Genomic DNA, 22,500 nt, shown 5'->3' on the forward strand with positions numbered 1-22,500 from the left:
GTAGATGCACGTGACTACATTAAATAAGCGAATACCACAGGAAAATGATAGTCAGAAATCCAAGCGCTTTCGTCTTTACTAAGACATTGTCAAGGAGCTAATGAAATACAATTGGAAAGGTCTCAGGCACACAACAAGATCAAGAATACCAGATGGTTAATTGCCAAAAGCGTAAAAAATAAAAGAGATAATCCAGGATTATCGGATATCAAACGGTCACAAACCTATTTATCTACAACTTTTTTCATTATGAAAGCATCAAGTTTAAATAAACCAAGACTTAAATTTAGAACATTTTTACTGTTTGACTTGATGAAACAAGAAATTTCTATCATTTCTATGGACAGGTACATCAAGAAAATTCAAATTACAATTTCTTTCTTCCAGGCTGCATATATGAAATTCCTTGCAAAAAGTGTGTTAAGTCTATTACGGACAGACCGGTAAATCTCTTTCACAACGTCTCAAACAGCACCAATATTCGGTGAGAACTGGGCAAATATCGAATGCATTATTCGTACATATGAGAGATTTAGATTATCCTATTAACTGGAGTCAAGCAAGAGCCTTAATCCCATGTAATGACACAGTTAAAAGGAATATAATTGAAGCTTGTTTCATCAAGTCAAATAATAGAAGTGTTCTAAATTCAAGTCTTGGTTTATTTAAACTTGATGCTTTCATAATGAAAAAAAGTTGTAGATAAATTAATATATTCAGTTTTTACATGTTTTGGACTGTAAAGATACTTCGGTTTGGGTCAAATCTGTTTAGGTTTGTGACCGTGTGATATCCGATAATCCTGGATTATCTCTTTTAATTTTTACCCTTTTGACAATTAACCATCTGGTATTCTTGATCTTCTTGTGTACCTGAGACCTTTCCAAGTGTATTTCATTAGCTCCTTGACAATGTCTTAGTAAAGACAAAAGAGCTTAGATTTCCGACTATCATTTTCCTGTGGTATTCGCTTATACAAACATATATATATATATATATATATATATATATATATATATATATATATATATATATATTGTTATACTCGGCAGGGGAACGTTTCGTGCACTCCTGCTGAGTATAACAATTTGAAAGACGAACGTAATGATGTCTCATTTTTTCTTAACACAATTCCTGCGGCAACTTCTGGAGGGTATTTGAAACAACACGTGGACAAATCATGGAAAGCAAATTACTTGGAAGTACAGTATTTCCAGTAAGGAAAAGCATTCCATTATATTTTTTTTCTTTATCTTATTTTTTCCTTAGTCTGAAGACGTTTAATAAAACTTGATTGTTTTAACTGTGGGAATAGATTTTACTTTGGAATTAGGAATAGGAGGGAAGCATGTAATCATATTCCTAATAGAAAATGCTAAAATAATATAATACATTCGTGATTCAACACAGTACTTACAATTCCTGAGTAAGTCTTTCCCAGGACCCATGAGACACAAGACGTTCCTTCATACTTGCTTATCCGTTTCCCCCAGACAGTGAGACTCGAGAACGACATATATATATATATATATATATATATATATATATATATATATAATATATATATATATTATACATATATATATATATGTGTGTGTGTGTGTGTGTGTGTGTGTGTGTGTGTGTGTAAATATATATATATATAATATATATATATATATATATATATATATATATTATTTATATACATATATATATATATATATATATATATATATATATATATATATATATATATATATATATATATATATAGAGAGAGAGAGAGAGAGAGAGAGAGAGAAGAGAGAGAGAGAGAGAGAGAGAGGTTGAGGTGGAATTACTTATGTACCGTTTTTTTTTTATCAATTCCGTCAAAAATCACATCGTTACTTATGGAATAAGCGCCTTCTGTATCTGATTAAAATATTTGGAATTCATCTTCAAGTTCTTGGTATAAAAATTATTACTTATGGGCGTTAGTATTGGAGGTAGTTATTAGAAGTATAATGATACAGGATTGACAGAAAATCAAGTAAATAATTAAGCACCTTTTATAGGGCAATGATTTCTGTATAGGAGAGAGAATGCTACGTCGAAAACCCCGTAACTACGAATTGATTGGGAACGAGTTTCCATGAATTCCTAATCCGGTTATGGATGTTTCCAGCTATTCCCGTTATGTGCTGTCCCAGAAATGTGTTCCAGCATTTGCAATTCATCAGAGTTTGTGTCTCTCGCCATCTTAATTCTACTTTGAAATAAATACATAAGTATATTATTGAATATTAGAACTAAACTCATATCATAAACAATACGTCACGCAATAGAATGGGTATGGAAATTCTGAAAATAATCTGAGGTAATCTCTTTTAGTGCATATTTTCTGTTAAAATTCTAAAAGTGGGTTACAAACAATTTCAATTTTTTCCTGAGTATGGACGCATTAATCTAGTAGGAAATAAGACTTATTTTTGCGATATGAAAATGTCTTCGTTACGAAGAAATCGTGCTGTATAAGTCGTCGTTAGGGAAAGGTATCTCCAAAGTTAAATTGCTCTTCTCTGTGCTCATAGACATCCCTTAATAATTTTTGAGGGACTTCGCTGCCAAGCCGGGTCAGGTGATTGAGAAGATTAGATATTATGAAAGTTAACGTCATTGTTAAGTCTAAGATTCTTGAAATGATATCCCGGGAGATCATTAATTTGTGCTCATGTTTTTCATGATCATTTTGAGTTTGCTGTAGAATTAAACATGATAGCGCTTCGGGTCAATGAAAAACCAAAGGAATATAAATAGCCTATAGATTCAAGCATAAGTGCTATAGAGTCAACGTTAATTCGTTCTTTTAGTTTTAATTTAATGTCAAATATGTCATATAATTACCTGTTGTGTTATTGATCATATTTCATGGGAAAAGTAAATCATGATGATTATTTTTTCAATAGCATATTTACATTTCTTAAGCTTTTTTTTTAGGGTATAAGCAAAAGAAATACAACCACTCATAGAGTAGTTTCGTCGTTCATATCAGAAAAAATGTAGATTACGCGATAGATCATTAAACTAGAATGACAATAACCTAAAAAACGATAACCCACAAAGTCCCAACAGCTGACTTGTCTCCTATTTTTCAAAAGCGGAGACTCCTCCTCCCAAGGACGAGGGGAAGGAAATTGCTTCCGAAAGGTATAGGGTACTAAATTCAGCCCAAGATAAATACCACTCCAATGAAACGCGAAGAGAAGGCGCAGTAATAAGGAAAAGTTCACATAATTTTAAAAAAATGGGAAAACAGTTAAGTGTGTCACTTCGATGCATTGATCTTTCCGAAAATTGTGTGTGTGTGTGTGTGTGTGTACATATGTATGTATGATGATGTTGATGTAAGTTATTGAATCTTTTTTATAACGTACACCCTTATAAAGTAAAGCCACTTTTCAGGAACAATTAAGGCCAATATAATAAATGGATCTTTAGCTTACGTTTACTTTTCAATTACAATTCTCTTTCCGTATCAATTAGGAAAGCATGAAAATTAAAAGCGTTAGGAGAACAAACTTCTGACTTCATATATGTTGTGTAATTTGACTAACTGTTGGACATGGAAAGCTAAACCTCTCTTAACTGAAGAACCGCTACTGGTAAAGTTTGTAGCCACCAAAAGATATAGAATGCTTCGCAAAATGACCACACACGAGTTTTGTAACGCCTTGAAAGATTGCCGAGTTAAAAAAAGGCAAGTGAATATATTTATTTATTTATTTTAATTCTAATACTTGTAACACATAAAAGTGTGCTTTAAAAGATGGAAGGTCAAACAAGACAAGTTAACACGACTGGATAACGTTAATAAGGGGTGGGAATTAAAATGTGTCTGTGGAAATTACGTTGTACTTGTCGATTTTTTTAATTCAATTATTCATTACCTATGATTGAAACGTATTTCTTGCAATAAATGCTTCAATTTCAAGATTTTTTTTTTTTTTTTTTTTTTTTTTTTTTTTTTTTGTAACTTAAGGTAAACACCCCTGCATTACCTTTAGCAAGCTGGTAACTTGCCTACATATTATAATACGTATTCTTTTTTTTTTCTCTCTTCATTACTATTAGTATTTACGTTGAGGTATATTTTTTGCACGTTCATGATAGTAAACGTCTGATTGTTTCTCCTATCTCACGAAAACCTTCCACATGTTCTCTTTAACTATCACTGATACGAGGAAAACTAATGTTTTATCGGATTCCACATACTCCATAATTACTTATTAGTCAAACATTTTTATAAGTTTGTACCTATGACCATCCCCATATTTGCAAGCGCCGCCAAGGGTTACGAAGAACCACATGTCATAGTCCAGTGGCAATAAAACCAAAGTGTTTACTCTCATGTTAAAAGGGAGCCATATAATTTGTTTTTAAAATTGCTAACGTACCCCGTCCCTGTTCCTCAGATAAACCTATACGTATAACGGTTTGATATACGGATACAGAATATTTTAGTTAGACCTTTCATTCATTCAGACGAATAGGATAAAGCTAACTTTCCATCAGCTGATATCTGCAGTACTTTCAAAGCCAATTTATTCTTCAGCGTCGATACTGAAGAACAGTGTATTATTTTGTTGTATTTTTTAAAGGTCGAGCTGTCTGATACCAGCACGGGTTTCTCCTCCATGGAGGAGCCCGTAGAGAAGGAAATTGAATGAACGCAATTTTAAGAAAGAAAATAGGAATCGGAGACCAGACACACACTCACACATCCCCCACTAACTTGATAATCTCTGGGAGAAACTGACCATGTACCCTGTTCCGGAAATAAGGAAATAAGAAACATGTCATTTCCTTGTTTTACCCCTCATTTTGGGTTGTTTCCAGGCCAGGAATTCCTCAGACCATAAGACCCGCCGCCGTGTCCTGCTTTTACGAGGGAAATATGTTGTGCGGGAGCTGTGAGTCACCATTCTTTTCATATTTTTAGAAGATGGGGTGGCATTTTCATCAAATTTATGTGCTTCATGCATGAATTCTTAAGGCTTTAATTTAAGAAGCAAGCAAGCCTTGCCTTTGAATAAATGTTTCCATTAAAAAAGTTACCGTATTCAAAGTTCAGATATATATATATATACTGTATATATATAATATATATATATATATATATATATATATTATATATATATTATATAATATGTGATGTGTGTTGTGTGGTGTGTGTGGTTGTGTTGTGTGTTGTTTGTGTGTGTGGTGTAAACCTTGATCATTTGAAAATACATAAGACCTGATGTTATGTATAAATAAAGGTAATTGAATCGGAGTAAAATAAAAAAAACGAGAACGCCTGAGATCTTGCTTTTAGTAAAGGGTCGTTAAGACCGTAAGATCACAGGCGGTTCTCGTTTTTCATTTTCCTACGTGGCATTATCTATATATATATATATATTATATATTATATATATATATATATATATATATATATATATATATATTCATTTGTGTGTGCGTGTAATACATTTCACTATAACTCGGGGATGACTTCCACCGAAGGGTAATTTACAAGGTGATAAAGCCACAGTTCAACGTTGTTTCTATATTTCCCCGGCAGTTTTCTAACTATCCACAGATTTCTTAACCCATATTTATAACTGGATGAGCGTAAAACAATTAACCATAACAAACTAAATTTAAGTATAAGTTATGCAAGACACAGCAATGAATATCTAGACTGATAAAAAAGCGTAGATTCTAAAATACTTTAGTTTGATAGAAAGTTGTTTACATACGGTTTAGAATAGGGACCCTTCATGGTTTGCATGGGACTCGTTATGGGTTATCTGTGGTTATATACACAGGTGGAGAAGGTTAACTTTGTCTATTTTTATGATGGTTACAACGTTCTTTCTTCCACCGCTTTTGTACCATGAAGCTCCCATTCAAAAGTCACGAACAGGGTTTCAAAACAAAGTCTGGAACAGTTCGGCACTGTAGGAGGTGGGGTGGTGTTGGAATTCACTTAATATGAAGAGCTTGGATTTAAAACTCGTGTCTGCTAATCAGGCTTAAGTAGCGTAGACAGTTGTTAAACATGTAGGGCACTAATTTCTAGCTTTTATTAACTTTTCATTGCAAGAAAATTTAGAGCAACTTAGGAATTAATCTGTTTGAACTCATGCCGGAATTGACATGTTTTCGTTTACCATATATAGAAATCAAATGGGTCACGTATTAACTTGCAGTGAATTTTTGTAAAGAACTTGAAGCAGCGCATAAAGTATGCTACTGCTGGACAAGCTCTGTTCCATATGCTAGCATAATATATATATATATATATATATATATATATATATTATATATATATATATATATATATATATATATAATGAGTCTGATCACATCACAGCCTTTAACCACACAGCTACCTCTCGTGGTAACTGTGTGGTTAAAGGCGCTTGACTGTACATCCTGATTTCTGGGTTCCTAGGTTCGCGCCCGGGAGCCGACAAAAATTCCCCTCCAGTTAACATATATGAAAATATATTAATTGAACGAATTAGATATTAAAGGACATTTGTAGCTTAATGCGTAAACACACACACACACACACAATCTTTGTTTCAGTGCGAGGAGGTTTCCACGTTTTGTATTGGTAAAATAGCGTAGCTTCCTTTAATAAAAAAAAAACCTTGAATTAATAAGGCTAATTAAAACTCAGACCTGAAGTCATTGATTCTAAACGCTTTCTTTATCATAAAGCTTTAGTGAATAAGGTTAATTCAAAATTCAAACCCGAAGTGATGATTCTCAACACTCCTTATCAGAATTCTCGCATTTTTGATGAAGTTAACCATATAAGAGCACCAGAAGCGTAGATCACTAATAACAAAATAGGAATTTACAATTAAATTTACTAACGGGCATGTACGCAATTAATGATGGCCATTGAATTTATAGGTGTACTGAATGATGAAGTTATGACACATAAAGTCGTAAACACCGACTGCCATCACTTTCATTTAAATTTCCATGTAATGCTTTAAATGGCCTAACACTAACCGTTATCCAAGAATTATAAATGAGATTATTATTGTCGCAACAATGGCCATTAGACAAGCGTTGTATACGTGAATATCAGTGCCACGACACTAACCTGTACTCAAGCATATCTGTCATAACAGTAACAATTAGCTAGGAAATATATATGCGATATAATGTCACGACGCTATCCATTAGATCATTGATATACATATAGGCATGAGAATATTAATGGCATAACAATATCATTTGCCCGTGAATTTTATATGTGGACATTCATTTAAGTAGCTAAGCAGTTTTAATGAAATGCCAGCATCACAGCACTAGTCATTAGCAAGCAGTTTATAGGTGAATAGTGATATTACGTAACCAACTATTAGCCACCCATGATATAGACAACAACAACAACAAAAAAAACACACAGATCGAAACATTAGGATCTCAACAATAAGTCAATATTATATAATATATATATATATATATATATATATATATATATATATATATCACTGTATCATTTTTCCGGGGAGGTAAGCCTTTTAATGGTGTAGGAAATAAAAAAAATGAGCACAATTAATTTCAGGCCTCTACATTTTTTTTTATATTACAGGAAAAATGTAATATGAAATCTTTATACAGTTTAGATGAGAGTCAAGCTGTCAACATATGTCTCCATTGCATCGCTGTTCTATTTTGATTCGTTCAATCAGAACAGATTATGGCAATTTTTTGTCGAAGAATAACAGACAAATGGTATGTGGATCGTTACCTTGTTTTCGAAGAAAGACACAAAGGAATTCTATTCCTGGCTCGCGAAATGGGATATGAAGAGCAGGCAGGAGGCAGATGGACGGTAGATTGCTCATTTGGAACCCTTCGCTCTCAGAATTCCATTTATTCCATGTCTTAGAATCAATCAGTACGTAAACGTAACTACTCGGATGATTTTGCTACCACATCGTTTTGTCTTCGGCTCTCTCTCTCTCTCTCTCTCTCTCTCTCTCTCTCTCTCTCTCTCTCTCTGTTTTCGAACCTTAATCTTATTGATATCAATATCAGAGTATTTCTGCTCTGGCATATCCTTACAAATATTTTCCCAGACGTTTTGCAATAGCCCAATAATGAATCCTCATTTTTCGGTATTGATAACCTCTAAAACGATCCCTAACTCCAGTTACGGCATTTTTAGTGATATCAACTCTACAGATTATAAAGAAGTTAGCTATATTGAATTTAAAAACACTTTGGAACAACATAATGCAATATATGCGATAAGTGTGTCTAAAACTAGAATTTCTAATTAGGAAAATATGTTTTGGCACTTTTTTGTCAATTACCAGGATACAAATAGTATACAGATGTTTTCCTATCTGAATCATTAACGATAATGAGGTCTTTTGTAAGAATAACTGCAATTTTATTTACTGTAAAGTTTGACAAACACGATTTATCTCAGACCCGATATTTTATTTGTGGTAATTATCCATCAGGGAGGCCGCCTTTGATATATAGCAAGGTTTTCGAAACGTGAAAAACGAATGTGGAAATATTATGATTTCGAAAGATCGTCTGCGATTCTCTATGTGTAATCCATTTGTTTTATCTGAAAAATTCGTCAGTAAAAGGAGTAATAGGTCATTGACTACCTTACGTTTATTTTGTATAATAAACATGCAATGGATCAGACGCCTATGGCCCATTTGTATTTAATATAAATTGAATGAACGGCTGAAATATAAAAGTTACATGAGTTTTTGACACTGGAAAGTATATAGGTTGAAGGAGGAAACGGGACAAATTCAATAAATTCCAAGTTTTTATGGCCCGAATCTTTATCTAAATTATAAATCTTTTCATTAAATTTTATATCTCTCTTTGAGGAGTTATTCAACTATAAGTAGATACTGATATGTGTCTAAATCTTAAATCTACCTGGTTATAGTTCCTTCATCTTACATTGGAGACTTAAGTTTTCTAAGTGAAAACTCGCCTTAGTGCTGAACTCGCTCTCTTGTTATTTCTTTACGGGGCTTTGCAATGTGAAACTAGTCATTAGCAATCAAATATATCTACTTATGTGGTATTAGCAGTGAATGTTCAAATTAAGAGAGATATCTTATATCTGTAAGCTTACATGAATTACTCCACATTAATAACTGCTCCTGATAATATACTTTGATTCTTTCTGTCCACAACTCGGAAAGATACCAAATCTGCGATTGAATAAACAGTTCAGAGGAAACTAACATAGAATTTTTTAAAATCCATAAATGTCAAACCTTGATGTTTTACTGTTAAGTAATCTGCATTTGCTCCTTCAACTGACATTTTTTTTTACAATGCAGAAATTGACTGGTCTGTATAATCAATGTTGCATGTCTTTAAGAGGAACATGCAAGGCTCCTTACATGTTTCTCTCACGTAAAAAAAAAAAAAATGGAAAAATGTAAAGCGTATCTCGTGAAATGCCTTTCCACCCGAGATTCAAGACATAAATCTCATCATGTTCAAGTTATCCAGCTCCGAACTCAGTTGTACTTGGTCATGGTGCATGGAAGGGGTAAAAGAATTTCCTTGATATCGGAAAGGTAGACAAAAGTGAAATAATATTAATTAACAAAGTCGTTTTAATTCTACAATGGGATGAATCCAAGCATTTCTGAATGATGTTGATGAATGCCTTAGCTTATAGGTGACTTGTTTATCTTTATTACATATCTACAAAGCATATTTAATTGTCTTGGAAATTATATTTTCTCGAAAGCTCTGATGTCTTGTGACAAAGACTAGTTTCAGAAATTTTTTTAACGACTTCGTAAGAAGTAAATAAAAACAATTTTATGATATTCAAAATTATTGTTCCAACGACGCACATTATTCGATTAATATTTTGAATAAAGTTCTTATTTCAGTATGTAACTGTCAGTTGTCAACTTTACGTCACTAAATGCTCAAGTCCTTCACTCATATAAAAACGCATGCATCACGGGCGGTGACCTCTTGGGCGTTGCCATTAATTAGCCAGAGAGGAAGGATATCTGTTCCTCCAGTGGGATTCCTCGACACGACCAGAGCAGCAGCCTTAAAAGCAACCTGTTAACTTTTAATATCTCGGCCATGTTTGAAGTTCGCACCCAATATAGCTTCTGCCTAACAATCACCAGAGCGACGTCGACCACTTAAATAGAGTTTAGAAACTATCAGCGCAGCTGAGGGGGTTGTTGCGTAACAAAGGAGCAGTAGGATATTGCTCTCACTCGAGTTTATCGGACTCCATCATCCTCCTTGACCACATCAAAGGTCCCTTCGTGTAACGAGGAACGAAGTGCGACCTACTTCTCTCGTCTCGCCAGGGCGGTACGGGATATGATGAACAACAGCTTCATTTGCAGAGACATTCTGTGAAGGATTTAGTTATTATTCTCTCTCTCTCTCTCTCTCTCTCTCTCTCTCTCTCTCTCTCTCTCTCTCTCTCCGTGTTTTAGTACACAAACAAGGCGTTGCCAAGTTTGCTGTAAAATGATTAATCGGTGGTTAGTTGAAAAGAAAGTAGACGCCAATTCCTCACAGAAATAACAGTAACTTTTTTTTTCTCCTTTCCTTCTTACGTATCAACAAAGTAGCCAAATATTTGCATGATTAGAGAATACCTCAGTCATTTTATCTTTTGAGAAATAAAGTCATAATCCACGAAGGAAACTATTTTTGCGACTTGTACTATTTTTATTAGTTGTCTTTTACGGCAACACCAACAATCTATGCGTATATGTGCGTTTGCTTTGCAGAAGACATACGATATTTTTGGCAGAATAAGATCAGCTATCGATGAATGACGCTTGATTGGATAATGGATGAGGTAGGTCCCAGAGATATCTCGGAGTTCCCTTAGATACAGATAAACGTTTCCAGAAAAGCGACTATTCTTTATCCTGACTGTTTTCACGGAGGGTTACGAGTGAATTTATAGTTCATTGTTGTTGTGCCAGGAACTGATGTAATTTCAGTTTCATTTGCCTGTTTTTTGTTTTTTATTTTAGCATTATACAAATGAGCCATGAAAAATATTTTTATCAAATGTAGTATTTACTTGATGAAATAGCCGATTTTACTTTGTTTGGGCCCTTAATTTTCTTTTAATTCATGTATGTGTGTATGCATGTACTGTGCGATTTATAGCATATTGGATGACTGTGCTTATAAAGTTCTTATTCCTATTATTTTGATTACTGATAATAGAATTATTTATTTATTTTCACAACATTGATGCCATATATCTTTCCCACTCTTTTGCGAAGCCTGACTTCATGACAAAAACACCAGCAGGCAGTCACCACATTCGCATTGGAAATCATCGGGATTCCATCCATGAACCTTTGCATTGGCGGAATGAGGCTGTGATCGTCATTCAGGCGAGATAAACGGATCCGGGAATCTTTAGAGGTGATTAGTGCCACAGATGACGTAGGGTGAGACTGGCCTTAATGGGCATCTGGCTGTTTGCTATTCATGACCATTGCGCTGTAAAGAGCATTTGAGGAAAAACTCATTGCTCTTAATTCCCCAGGTAATGATGATGCAGACGTGAGAGGGTGATCGCGGAGTCATTGACAACAGGGTGGCAATGCGGTCATTGTAATGATTGTGACGGGGAAGGCTGAGGGACTTGATTGTGATGGATGTATATGACTGTAATGATGCGGATGCCACAGGTGGTGAATGCTACATTGTTGGTGAATGATGCGACTTTTTCCTTTTGATTGTATTATATCGTCGCTTTTTGCCTTGTACAGTGTCAGAATTACAGATGTAATGAAATAAAATGTTGCATCCTTTTAACATATTGTTTTATGAAATACTTAAATAAAATACATTTTTGGATAGCATTTATCGCTGATTTAGTAACAAACATATTTTGTTAAATAGCATCTCCAATTCTCTTATATGATCACAAAAGAAAGCTTCAATAATCATCAGAGGGCAGCTGACTTAAAAGCGTGAATTTTTTTATATAATAAATGTTTTAGATAATGATATTAAATTTTCCCGTTTCTATTCCAAGATGAAGAACTTACTCAAAATGGAATAAAGTTAAAGAGTTAGGTACTGCTAATTCGTGGCTAAACTGCCCTTGAAATATTTAACTACATTATATGTCAATGCCCATTCTAGAATGAGAGTTTATCCTAATTTATCATACGGGAAGGAGAGTATTCTTGTTTTTTTTTATTCTTCTCGTAAATATGAGGAGACTTTTCATATAACTGAGAGAACTGCTGCGGAAAATAGTTTTTTTTTTTTCTACAGACCTAGTTCCTTGAACGGATGTGTAACCAGTATGATGTGTAACCAGTAATAATGAAAGTATTGAAGAATCTTTAAATTTCTAATATACTGAGAGAGAGAGAGAGAGAGAGAGAGAGAGAGAGAGAGAGAGAGAGAGAGAGAGAGAGAGAGAGATACCTATTATCATGAACTATAAGCGATTATGTAGAGTACTTCCTAGACTACATCGATCTTTGACGTGGCAGTTGATATTATTAATTTTAACGTGAGTAAGAGGAACTACACGTCAAGATAATATCAAAACGAAATCATGTTTACAAAGCAAACAAACAAATCTATGCTCAGTTTCCTACTCTTCCAGTCCTGTGTAGATGAAATAGAAGAGGAAAGGAAATGTGTAATGCAAGCCCTCTTCTTAACGTTAATTTGCTTAGCCTCCACGATAACTTTTAAGAAAATAATACCCAATATTCTATACTTTTCCAAAGGAACTACCTCAGTTTAATGGAAAATTTCCTAATTTACGTGAGCATTACTTCCCTCCCAAAACTAATTAGGATAATTTCGGAAGAGACCACAAATAAGCACGTTCATTTACAAGCTCACTGGTATCGTTACCAATATTTTCAACATGTTTTACCTTTTTATGGGTTATTACCTGCTTAGTTGTTTTCACACGCGTCTCTTCTGAATATAGATAGCAAAATAGACAGCAATTTATCATTTCTGCTTTTGAAAAAAAATCTAAGGTAATTGCATTTTTTCCACTTCTGTATTTTTCACGTTTTCCATTTAACATTCGTGATATTGGTTTTGGTTTATTTTTTTTTCTTCTCATAAAAAACTCATAGAGCAACGAAACCGAATTTACTCAAGTGTTATACATAGTAACTTACCGAAACTCACAACTAGCGGTCATGAACACATACACACACAACACACACACACACACACACATTGTATATATATATATATATATATATATATATATATATATATATATATATATAATGTGTGTGTGTGTGTGTGTGTGTGTGTGTTAGTGTGTGTGTAATATATATTCAAAAAGTGTGATCTTAATCATAACAAAAAAATAAGGATAATCGTGATGTTTTGAATATGATCAAAGTGATTAGGATGTTTACGAAGACAATCTCCTTTGAAAGCTTCGTAAAGTTTCTGAGGATGTTCTCGTTATCCTTAAACTTTTAGGATGACATAGATTCTATTACATAAGCCAAAGTTTTGATTAAAAAAGTTTATCAATTCGTAAAAGTTAAGATCAAATGTTTAATAGCAGTGTTATATCTGATACAAGGCGCTGTCCGTATTTGTATGTGTATTGGGTGTGTGTGTGTGTGTGTGTGTGTGTGTGTGAGAGAGAGAGAGAGAGGAGAGAGAGAGAGAGAGAGAGCGGGGGGTGGGGGGACAGTTATTGCTTACTATAACGGAAAGAATTTCTTGGTTATATTCATATTTTAATTTCATTACCTATAATCACGAAAAGATGTTAATTTCCATATTAAAATATAAAGCAAATGCTATACGTTTGTTTCTACCAACGCTTTTCTCACTTTGCTTTTTATGTATTGTTATTTTTCCCGTAGCCTTCCTTAACTTAATCTGTCTTTTAAACAGTTTTGGTATGAAAAGCGTTAATAATCCGTAAGGCCTTGTATTGTATTAAAAAAGAATTCGATATTCGATTGGATCGAACAATTACTCTCTCCCTCTTAACATTACTAAAAGCATTAGCTTTGCACAAAGGTTATAAAGGTGGATCTAGAGTAACTTGGGGCCTTCCCTTCTATCTTCATAAAAATCTTCACTCATCTTTAGCATCCCGTCTCGAAGTCATCACCAATTAAGTTTGCGTCTTTCAACACTCCTGGTACCAACAGGAGCCCAGTTGAGACTATCTTTTACTTTAGTGAAATAGTCACATCAAAATCACTCATCCCAAGAAGGTGTCAAATCACTTGAATTAATTTTCAAAGCTATCTTTATTAAGAAAGTTTTATTGCGTTTATTCCTGCCTGTATGAATTGAGTAATATTCCACATTATTAACATCTCAATCTTCAGTTCCATCTTCCTGATCAACATTCCTTCCGTACAGAAGAGTTAATTTTCTCTGAACATCACCTGTTTCTTGTAATATGTGTCGGCATTAGCAACTTAGTTAAAATCAGCGTCCCATAAAAATAGAAAATATTTATTTTCGAAAGATAAATTTTAAGATTTCTTTTATTTTGCTTTTGCACCAATTCCAGATCAATTAGTTTAGACTGGATAATTTTATTAGGGAATTTGCATTTCACTTTAATTAAGATATGAGTGAGAATTTCTTGACCTAAAAGGATAAAAAATACTTTTCTGCCCCGTTAAATTGCAGGATTTTTTTTTTTTCATTTTCTTTTGTATATATTAATCTCATACTGTGCACTCCATGCATGTGTCTGGCCAGCCTTTCATATGATGAACATTTCATGCAAAAAGAAAAATATTTTCCTAATTGACATCACCAAAAAATTATTTCAATCTTCTTTAAAAGAGAGAGAGAGAGAGAGAGAGAGAGAGAGAGAGAGAGAGAGAGAGAGAGAGAGAGAGAGAGAGAGAGAGAGAGAGAAGCGTTTATATCCTGTTTGTCTGTTTATGATGGCTGAAACCAACACTTTCTATTCATTCACTTAAAAATGGATGTCCTGGTTTCACCATTGCAGAATGAACAAGTACGACCAGGAGATGAAAACATGTTTGGCAACAAAGGAGATAGAGATTATGAAAGCTCTAGGTTGAGAGGAAGCATACAACACTGCTGAATGTTTTCTGTAATTGATTCAACCACTTTAAAAGCTTTTCATTTTTAATTCTATAAGTGTAATGTTATTACGTAATACTAACAAGTAGTATGCTCATATACTCATGCACACACACACACGTATATATATTATATATATATAAATATATATATATATATATATATATATATATATATACATTGTATTGTGTGTCTGTAGTTGTGGTTCTTTTTCATGTTGTACCTTATGAAACTTTTGCTACTATTGAAAATAGGAATTATTCTAAGTAACAATATTCTAATACATTAGAATATTTATGTAAAGACTGTACATTTTGATTTCGGTACATTGCAACTGCTCTAGCTACTGCCATTCTTATTCCTTCAATTTAAACCAGTCCAGAATCAAAATTCATCTACAGTAATTGTTTGTGTCTATGAATTCTCCCTGGCGTGTTTTATCACGAATATTTTATGTTCTTTCTTTCTACTCTAGAGAAAATTCCGCCCCGGTGTCTGTGTTTGAGATTCCAGAATAGGTCAGTTGAGATGCCTCTCAGATTTCTCTTCGACTCTTCCACAGCAACAATGACAGTGGGAATGTAGGGCAGATTCCAGGCGTATCTTCGGCTATTTTTGCCCTTCTGAGAATCCTGCTTTCTTTCTTCCCCAGAGAACAAACATCAGAGGATTCCCGAGTCAAATGGAAGTTGCTGCTACATTATACCGCAAAAGGGTTGTTTTCAACTTTAGACTAACCACTGACCTAAACTGCACTGAAGTATTTGCGAAAGGAGCTCGCAGGAGAAGGGAAGAAATTGTCTGGTAAGTGACAGTAAACGAAGAAATATGTGTTTTCTATCCTACTTTCCATTTGTTTCAATATTGAACCATTTTCCCTTAAGAGGAAAACAACATAAAAGTCCTTTCATACTTTGACCGTTGAGGCGTCAATGTATCCCTAATGCAGATGATTTCTCCATGGCCTATATACTTTAAAATATTAAACGGTAAGATTGTAGAAGTGTGCCAAACTCCCATAATTCAAATTGTCATTCAATTTCATTGTACACGCACCTACGTGCTTCTTGACTAGTGGTGTCTTTCCTTAATATCTGTACATATATTTATATATTTTTTAAATGAACGAATAAAGTTTATAATTACTATCTGATATTAGTTTTCTTACCAAGGCTTTGCCTTGGATATCTTTTTGACAGCAACATTCAGTCACCTGCCAGGTTAGCGCTATTATAAATCGCTGTCGGCCTCATTAAGCAGTAAGGAACACTTAAATACCCAAGAGAGAGAATTGGGTATGGTATGATATGAAAGCGCTGATAAGAATAAAAGGCCTTATGATTAGTTTTTAAGTAATGTTTAGTATTTCATTAACATCGGAGACCAGTAATAGAAACTCATCACGTTGGAGGCCTTGTTATGACGTAAGTTTACTTGACTTTCTTGGGATTCTTTTTACCCAATGAAAGTCAAGTAAACTTACGTCAGTATCAATGAAGAAAAGTAAAACAATCAAATAATGGCAATCAGGTCATCCTTGATTTCTTTACAATGACTTGCAGCTCAGTTATACACGTAATTGGTTTTTAAGAAGTGATTTAGACATTTTATCTATAAAATAAAAAGAATGTTCGTAGATTGATTAGCATCTAGATTTTTTTGTGATATGAAATTGACTTGCTTGCTGAAAGCAAGTTTTGTATGTTATCCTCAACTCGCATAGATGTTCCTTCTATATAAGTCCATAAAAAACAGAGAAGAGAACGAAATGAAATGCTGATAGCTCTTGAAAGCATTTCATGCATAGGAATGTTTTAATTCTGAAAGTTTATCAAATAGTAATTCTTGATATAAAGGCAGATAAAATTGAAGAAACGCCAATATAATAACATGAAATGTGAATAATTCAAAAAGAAAACCTTCCAAGGAAAAAGAAAACTAGAAGAAAGAAAAATTTTCGACACATGGAATTTTTTTTATCAATCAATAAAAAGTAAGTAGTTGTAATTGATCATTGTTATTGATGACTTAACACTTTTCATTAACAACATGATAGAGTATTAACGCAGGGGCAGTGTAAAGAGATCAGGACGCGGAAAGAGAAAACGTTTGTGAATTAGAAGCGTTGCCAAGCCAACATGAATTTTTATTTTTTATTTTACTTGAAATTAGGAGCGTTGCCAAGCTGGCAGGAATAAAGTTTTTTTTCTTTTATAAAAACTGCCAGACATTCGAGCGAAGTAACAAGAGTTTATTAGTAAATTTAATTAGATCTTCATCTATTTGTCTATTTGGTTACGTGATGTCAAATGGGTTGTGTTATTAATCACAAAAATTCATTCATTTTCAACTCTGGAACCCCTAGTTCTCAGTCATAGCTGTCCGCTGGTATAGTGGTTAGTGTCGTGAATGCCAATCAGGTGTCGCTGGTTTGCGTGTATCATGATAAATTACTGCTGCAGTGTGGGGTCTGCTGTGGGAGGTTGAAACCAACTTTCTTTGGAAGCTTGGATTTCAAGTCGATGGCCCTTGTATGATTGTTCCATGTGAATAGGTTTCATCCATTGAAATAATAGTAATAATAATAATTATAATGAGAGGTTATCTGTCGTTATAGTCCTTTTTTGCATTAAACTCTATCCATAGATTTTAATTACTTTTACAATTCATTTTTCTCATTCACAAATCTGCTTACAAAAACTCATCCATGTTAGAAATTTACTTAAATATTCCATTTTTCGAGGACTTCTATCCGTTATTGCCCGGACGACGATCTCTTTCCCGGAAGAGAAGATCCTCTCTCACGTCCTCTTCCCATGGAAGGAACTAAAAGTCACTGGAAAGAATCATGGTTCTATATGTCTGCTTCAATGGTGATGGCGTCCGTTTAAGCACAATGTCCGCCATCATGTCACCCCAAGAGCTGCGAAGTGTCGGGAGGGGAACTGTAAGTAAATGGTCAGCGTGATCATTTTTCTTCTTCTTTTTTTTTTTTCAAGTTTTACCGTCTTTCATATAATATATTATATAATATTATATATATATATAATTATATATTAATATATTTAATATATTATATAATTATTATTATATATGTGTGTCGTGTGTGTTTGTGCGCGTGTGTAATCTTATATGTGTGTGTAGTAAAACCTCTCGCCCATCCATTTTTCACATACTATATATATATATATATATATATATATATATATATATATATATATATATATATATATGTTGATTGATAAAACCTTATTAAATAAACAACGTTAGATAAAGGATTTTAAAAAATGTGGGAATTTCATGAAAATTTAAATTCTTTGGTTCTTTAAAAATGGAATTTTAATCTGCATTTTCTTTGTCTTCTGAATTTTTACATCGACCACGAGTTCCCAGAAATGTAAAACAAAAGACAAAAAAGGATAGAAGTGAAAGATAAAATTGGCAGAATATCAAACATGAGTCGGAGAATGAAGGATAAATATTGACTTGAGTGATTGCAGACTCAATAAGAATGTTTGCAGGAAGTCAACAACATTGCGATTCAGCCCCGGATCAACACATACCAAAAGTCTTGATATTTTTCTTGAAACAGATATTTTCAGAGGATGTTTTACTTAGCGTACGCGCTTATCTGCCTGCATAACTTAGATACGTAGTATTTCTTGCATCGCTATTAAACTCATGCGCGTGTGATCTGCAGTAGTCTGTTGGAAGTATAACATGTGGCTGTGATATATTCATTCTTTAGGTGACGAGAGAGAGAGAGAGAGAGAGAGAAGAGAGAGAGAGAGAGAGGATGATATTTTTCCTTGTTCTATGTGCATTTCCGCTTTCTCTGTCATTCAGTGAAGGCTTCATCGTTTATCGCTTTACATCCAGTCACTATGCAGAAAATATTACATTATCAGAAGATCAGACACGTAAAATATTTTAAGTGTCTGAAGGTCTTATATTATTCAGGTGATCCAATTTAATTACTCGCCTTACAACCTTAGATATGGTGGTGTTATTCTGTTTATAAGCCATGAAATGTTTTCATTTTTTACGTTTTATCTCGAATTGGTCGAAAAATAATAGCACATTCTCGCATCCAGCAAGTCCGACGTCCCTATAAAGGAAAAGGGATAGGAAACCTAGTTTTGAGGATTTTCTAGATAAATTCGGTAGCTTTTGTAATACAAACACACACAAACACCCACACACACATACACAAACACACACACACATATATATATATATATAATATATATATATATATATATATATATATATATATATATATATATATATACATATATATCCATATATTATATATATATATATATATATATATATCTATAATATATATATATATATATATATATATATATATATATATATGTGTGTCTGTCTGTCTGTCTGTCTGTGTGTGCGTGTGTGTGTATATGTGCATGCGTGCGTTTGTATAAAAAAGCTGAGAATGGATTAGACTTTTAATAGTTCTTACTAGTTTTGGTATTTCATAATGAATTGGGAGAAGTTTTCATTACGTTCTTTAAGACACAGCTCTGCCCGGTTTTGGTATTTATGAAAATGAGCAGTTTCAAGGACATCCCAGAGTCCAAACCATTTTTTTGTGAAAATTTTAGAAAACTGCATAACATTCGTCCCCTAAAACCGCTATTATTATAATTCTCATGACCTCATTTTTAATTATGAAGCTTCGTGGAAGAATGATGAAATGTATTTGGATTACAAGGAAATGGTATTAAAGAACCGTTGAAGAAGGAATTGCTTTCAAATAAGGTATTACAAGATCTTCGAAGAGAAAAATACAATAAAACAAATCTAGATTTTATTCATTATCATGCATGTTTTTTTATATAATGTATAAAATACATACGTTGAACACTTCCAGAAATGAGATATTTCCTTTACGTAACTGGTTAAGAATTGATTAAGTCAGTCTATTTAGAACCAGCAGAAAAAATTGCTTCAAACAAGTTTCATTCCTCCTTTATTTAATCAAAATCCTTTTTGAAATGGAAATAAAATTACTTCAAAGTCTATAAGAATAAGCGGCTTTTTTAGAATTCCATATGTTTTTTCTTTTGCTTCGTTTTACTGAAAAATAAAAAAAAATCATTCATACAGTCCGTAACCACCGGCCACAACTAAAAGTATCTTTACACTGGTGTCAGTTCATGCAAAAATATTGCCTCCTTTCACTCTGGAACTCTTTGCAGTATTTCAAAGAGTGTACCTGCAGGGCCATGCCATGATAGGATTCGGAGGGACACGAAAAAGGCGAAGGATGAAAGGATTCCTACAAGTTTCTCTTAAGTTTTACATTTTCTCTGAAGGGATTTTCCGGAACATTAAGAGTTTCTTGTTAAGTTTATTACTTGTTTACTTGATAGTAATGGTTAATTTTCACAGAGCATTATAGAATTCTTTAATACTACTACTAGCATGGTGAATAATGGCATAGATTGATAATTCGTCCGTTTGATTTCACTATCATAAGTATAGAATAAGCAGAGAGAGAGAAAGAGAGAGAGATTTTAGTGTGATAATCTTGAATTGAAAATGGCGAATGCATAAGTAAGAAAAGAAGTTTAAATGGGTGCATTTTTATTCATAAGTTTGAAAATTAGGTAATAAGGTTTAAATTTCACTCGTAATGAATCTTTAACGTACTCGTTTTCTTCATACTATCGTAACATATTATATAACTTAAATCTTTAAAAATTTCATAATTAGAGTATAGATTGGCCTACCATGAAAATCTCCCACAATTAGAGTGCAAGGCTTTGAAGTAAAAAGTAAGAATGTATATTTCTGAAATACATCAGTTGCCAATAAAGTTAACGTCACTCACAAAACAAGCTCTGTAGAATAGTTCATTTTTTTAGGTTTTTAAATAAACTTTTTTTTCTTTTTCCTTCTTATTTTAGGACTCACATTGTCGCTTTTCCATTTTTGGACGTGCAGATTAATTCAACAATTTTTTTTATCAAATGGAATAAAGAAATAAATAAACACAAACACACAAAACACACACACACACACACACACACACATACTATATATATATATATATATATATACTATATATATATATATATATATATATATTATATATATACTATATATATTATTTATTTATATTATATTTATATATACATATATATATTATTCAAAATTCCACCTCGTCTCCTCCCAGGAAATACAATTACATTGAAAATTTAGGCCTTTACTAGAGGACGAGGGGTTTGAACAAAGAATAAAAAAGTTGAAAAACTAAACTAAACCTAAAACAAGTGGAAAAACTAAGGCATAAGGCCGGTTTTACTGAAGAGGGAGGAATTTACATAAAAGCTGGACTCTAGTTTTAAAAGCTCGACTATATTTACATAAATTTACAGAGGTCCAGGAACACAAGGGCAGGTGAAACTGCTTTTCAGTCCACCCGAACACGTGGTGGGAGCAGTCCGGCCAAACTTTTAGGGAAATTGCGCAACGGATCAAAATTGCAAGTTTCGAAAGATTTCCAAGTCCTACCACAGCCAGGCACAGCGTTTGCCGGCAAATAGAGGACATAGGCGTGAGGCAGGGGCACATGAGGGCAAACTTTACTCACTATTTTCTCTCAATAAAAAGGCCACTCATGGGGGAATGAAATGACTCGGAAATTTACACAGCAGAAACTATTTCGTGGCTTAAATCCACTAGGAGAATGTTACTAGTATCACAGGGGAGTAATTGCAGAATTGTGCCCAGATGGTGAGGGGGAATGAAACACTGTGCAAGTCGCCTTGGAAAAAGGAAATGAAATACAGACAGAGATAAAAACAATTCCCTGGTTGAAATGGAATTTCCCTTACAGTACCTTAGTAATGATGCTGGTTTTCTTCTCCTTGAAGTCTCGACACTATGGACTTTTAAAATATACTTGGGTTTGCCAAAGCATGGGAAAGCCAGGCCCAGGAGGGGGTGGGGGTGGGGGTGGGGGGGGGGGGGGTAGGGCGGTGGGGGGGGGGGGTGGCAGCGGCGTCTGGTAAGGGGTCAATGGTCTAACCTTGCCTAGGTCTGGTCTTCTTCTGAGAACCTCGCTCCTGGGTTCAAGGCCTTTTGAAGGCTTTCTCCTGATAAGGCCACCCCACCTTCAGTCCCTGTAGGGGATAATTCCAAGCACCAATGGGAGAAGAGATAGCTTTTACCAAAGACAGGAGAATGGGTTCCTCCAAAGTCGAAGGGGCAACTTGTATAGATTCTTTAAACTTGGGCTTAAGGGTAAAAGACTATTTCTTTCCTTGGTTCTGGCTTAATCTTGAACAATATATATATACATATATATATATATATATATATATATATATATATATATATATATATGTATATGAT

The sequence above is a fragment of the Macrobrachium nipponense genome, chromosome 11, assembly GCF_015104395.2.
Source record: "Macrobrachium nipponense isolate FS-2020 chromosome 11, ASM1510439v2, whole genome shotgun sequence".
NCBI classification, from domain to species: Eukaryota; Metazoa; Arthropoda; class Malacostraca; order Decapoda; family Palaemonidae; genus Macrobrachium; species Macrobrachium nipponense.